General features: G+C 41.5%; 1 protein-coding gene across 1 annotated transcript in view; it reads right to left on the reverse strand.

Moving 5' to 3' along the window:
- Positions 1–4,809, reverse strand: part of fcho2 (FCH and mu domain containing endocytic adaptor 2) — a gene marked incomplete at its 5' end in the record, with an annotated part of 44,412 nt that overhangs the window by 33,706 nt on the left and 5,897 nt on the right. The gene's annotated exons all lie outside the window — the stretch shown is intronic.

Below are 4,809 nucleotides of genomic sequence, written 5' to 3' on the forward strand. Positions count from 1 at the left end.
TCGATTCACCCCCACGCCCCCCCCCCACACACTAATTTGATGACCCTCTGTCTCTACCGTTCCTCCCGTTTCCCCCGTCACGTACTTTCGTTCTCCTCTGGACATTACGGGTTCCACAGTGATATTAGATGTTCACTAGTACAGTTCGCAAGGTCCATAAAGTCGGTTCATACCGACCGGTTACCCGCCCCATCCTCTCCTACTCTCCTCCTTCAATCGGCTATATATAATTCTGTATACATGCACCAACATCATTTAGATTCATCTAAATGAGACTCGACTGTACAAAAAAAATTGGAACATCGAAGATTGACGGATGTCAGTCGTTTCCATTATACCACATCGAAAATGACGGTTGATTTGTAATTAAATTTGGAAATCAATGAAACGTCTAAACTTAATTACTACACTTTATATTAGCAAAATTGGTTGGAAATCAAGTGGACCTCAAAGCTGTCTGATAGCGTCGTAATGTCTAGTTAATCCTCGGGGTACAGTATCGAAAGCGGCCAATAATGCGACAGGGCAACACACATACTTAAAAGATCGTACATGTCAGACCTCTCAGTTTTGTTTTCATGCGGTGACATCCTCATTTTGAGATTTGTGTCTTTTTCTGCGACAGATACTGCGGTGGACTCTTGCGGGAGTGCAACCGACATACTCTTGGTCTAAACCTCTTTAATGTATATTAGTAAGGTCATCTTGTGTGACGTTGTTACCTCTAATACTAGTCATCTTTACCGGTACCGTACCCGAAAATTTTGATTTTAGACGTTTGTAATGTGCGAATACCCCGGTAATTATCTATTAAGATTTTGTGTAGTTATCGTCATATTTATGTCTTTACCTGTCTGGTATGTCCGTTACCGATGAATAAAATGTATATAATAACGTATGACAACTATACAAAACTGTCGAAAAGGATGAAAATGAACTCATTGTTAAAACCTTATGTCCTCTGTACACTAAGCTCATAAAATGTGATGACCAGAAGTGAAAACGGTGGAGACATATGATGCTTCTTCACTCTCTTCTTTGGAGTCCCGGTCCACACACGACACTCCAAGCCGGCACCCGAGGAACAAACAAAAAGGCATTTCACTCGCACACACACACTCACCACATACCCTAGCGGACTCCGTCTCCGTACAGAAAACTCGTATCACCAGGCTTCAGGTAGGTACCCTTGCTCCCACACAAACACACAACACACCACACACACACACACACACACAACACACAACACGACACACACACCACACACACACACACACACACACACACACACACACACACACACACACCACACACCACACACACACCCACACACACACACACACACACACACACAACACACACACATCACACACACACACACACACACACAACACACACACACACACACACACACACACACACACACAACACAGTTCCGGTCGCCGTGCGTCCAACGACTGTAATGACGGGCAGCGCAGTACCCGTCGTCGTCGGACTGTCTAGCGCACCTCACGTGCGGGTATGAAGGAGTGTGTGTGTGTTAGGTGCGGAGTGAGGGGGGGTGTTGTAGTGGAGCGAGGGACGTCCCGTTGTCTTCCGATTACGTGAGGTTGGAGAGGTCGTTCCCCCCGGACCCCCCTCTCTCTCTCCTTCGTTCGTTTATACACACAGAATATTGACTCGACACATTTATATATCTATCATACTCTTACCTCGGTGACGACTCGATATGTCATAGTGTTCTCGGATGTACTCCCTACTCTTACCGTGTCAATTCTTGTCTGTATTCTCTCTTATGTAATAGTTAGGGATTCCGGATTATGCGTCGAGAGTGTCGGAAAGGGTTGAGTCAATTTGTGTGTTCGGGGTACGTGTAGGTTTTGTTTGTTCGTTTGTGTGTGATAGGGAGGAGACCATGACGGGGTTGTCCCGAAGTCGACTGCGTGCGTTCACGACTTTGATGGTGTCTCCTAAGTTGGGACTGCGTCGTTTTCTTTGAGTCCATTTTCATGCATATAGAGACGCCCCGGGTTAATGTGGTGTTCGCTGGACCCCGCCTGTTTTTTTTGTGTGTTGGTCTTACTTTCTTCTTTTTTGATGTCCTCTTTGTTCTTTTTGTTTGCGAGGCCACAGGTCCTTTGTGATGCCGGGTCATCTGCGTCCGGAGACGATTTCGCTCCTGTTTTGGGATAGATCGGTTTGGTGATAGATTGATGTCATCTACCGATAATTTGGGAAAACCGCTTTCTTTGTTTTTGTAATAGGTTGCCAGCTGGTCTCAACCCACATTGCGCAATGACATTATTATAGATGCATAAACAGGCATTGCCCTCATCACATTGGAAGCACTTCCTAAACAGTCAAAGTCAATACTAACTCCACTGTTGACCTGGTGAGAGTGCAGACCACCCTGTCTCCTCTGATAAAGTGACACACATGTCTTCAGCAGTTCCTGTTCACCTGCCAGTTAGGACCTTTACTGAGACACACACACTACTATCACACACACACTACTATCACACCCAGCGGTGCAGGCCTCTTCACAGGCGCTTTGAATGTCAATAAGAAGCTGCTGATGAAGCTTCAAGGTCATTTCGTCTTTCCTCATCAACAATGAAGAATGATGCCTAAAATCAGTGGAGTCACCATTTAAGCTTCTACCTGTTTGTTTTGACATATTGTCTATTCATACTTTTAATCTGTTGGAAAATATTTGGAAAGCTTTTATTGGTTGAATAAATAATTAAAGTTAAACGATTTATATATATATATATATAATAATACAAAAATAGTTTTGACTGTATATATATTTTATTGTTATCTCGTTTCAATATTGAAAATCGACCTTTCCTCATTTACCTTCAGCTTACCCTCACTCCATTAGCACACATTTCATATGAACTATCGAAAACCATATAAGAGTTTACTTTAATTTGTCTTTCAATTCTTAATTTTGGTCTTGTGTGCAGAAATAATCAGGCACAGTGGATATAATTGTAAATGTACTGTATCGCAAGTCTTTGGACAAGGTACGTGTCACTTATTGTTGCCGCTTTAAACTATATTACCGGTTACATTGGATATATTTAAGTAAGAACATGTGTCAATATAACAATACATTGGGTAATAAAATATCATTTAAGAAGTGAATCAGTGGGACAAAACTCAAGAATAACTGTTTTGGAGGTTTATATTAAAACAGTTTCTTGCTCGAAGGAAAATTGCAGCACAACCTGTTAGACCCCAAGCCTGTTTTTCAGGTCACAGGCTCGAAAATGACATTTCCAGAACAAATGACCATAACTACATTTCTAAAAGGGGAAAATTAATAATCTTTTTTCTCAAAGTAATGATAAACCTGTGAGTTGGATGTAGAAAAGTCAGAATCAATATAGATGTTTTTTATTTTAAAGAAAATTCAGATTGAACATAGTAAAAAAATGTAAATTATAGTGTCCGTCCAAAGATTCTTTTTTTACTTACAGTGAAAACTAACCTTGGATGATGGGTTAGTAGACTAAAAGCTTTAGGAATCCAAAGTACAACATATAATAAGTACCCTGTATCAAGATTGATGCAAAACAATTGACATTTGACCTTTTTAGAGAGATTTAGCTAAACAAAACCACTTCTGGGGTCATTTTGGTGGATTTTCCATATCTCCGGCCCCCCTTGGTCGATTTTGATGATTCACATCTCTTTCTAACCGTCAGAGTCAATGGAATCGAGGGAAAGTTCCCCATACGCACACAGGTTACTAAATAAGGAGTGATAGTGACGCGTAGAAAAACCGGAAGCTGCGCTAGCCTCTGGTGGCTACCATTAGCAGCTAATTTTTGTTCTCAGATTTTTGCATAAAAATTGAATTATGGGCTATCAATACTTTTTTCAAAGTGACAGACACATTGCTATAACCTTTGGATTAACCTTCAGCCGCTTTTTTTCTCGTTTTAATGCCATTGAACACGACTTTTGATCAGAATAACAGCTAAGGTGAGCATATCTCTGTGTTTTGCTACCTAAAGCTACTCGCGTGTTGTCTGTCTTTGCTTCCCCTGTCACGAGTTCTGATCGCTAAGTGATGATCCTTATACTTCTATAATCTGTGGAATCTCAGGATGTTAGCTAAGCTTGTTTGTGCAGACCCAATAAGTATATTGATCGGTATAGCTAGAGTTCTGTGCTAACGATGAAAAGTGAAATGGACGAACAACGTGGGACCAACCATTCGATTGCGTTAAAGCAACAGAGTCAATGGACATTTAGACACGTTTGTATGTGTTCGAATCTGGAATGAGCTTTCAACGGTAGGTAGTGTGAGATTCATGTCAACTAGTGTATATAGCAGCTCCCATTAAAGGGGTGAATTCATTATAGCACTGTAATTGCTAATTTGTGTACAACACGTAAGAAATATTACGTTTGAATCAGTTCTCGGCTGAGGCCTCCACCGCCATACGTGGAATTTCAACAAACGTTAGGCGCGGCCCAAGAAGTTTCGGATCATTTAGTTGTATTCCCCCTCCGTTCTCCCACTCCCCCTCCCACCTTCGGTTGTACACGAATCAGTGACAGACTCGGGGTGTCCGGGACTACGACTGTTCGATTGTGTGTGTGTAAGTATGCAAACGTATATGAACGGTAAAAACTTACTACTGGAGAATTTTGGGTGCCGGTGACGCTTCCCCGGCTTTAGTGTTGTAGACGTTCGTTTTCACAGACTCCCGAAGAATTAATAATTATTTGATACTATACAAAGTATACGACAAAAAAAAAATTTTTCGGAGACTTTAATCTCTGCCCGTTTGT

This window comes from Notothenia coriiceps, unplaced genomic scaffold (assembly GCF_000735185.1).
Source record: "Notothenia coriiceps isolate Sejong01 unplaced genomic scaffold, NC01 NC01_scaffold00033779, whole genome shotgun sequence".
NCBI lineage: Eukaryota > Metazoa > Chordata > Actinopteri > Perciformes > Nototheniidae > Notothenia > Notothenia coriiceps.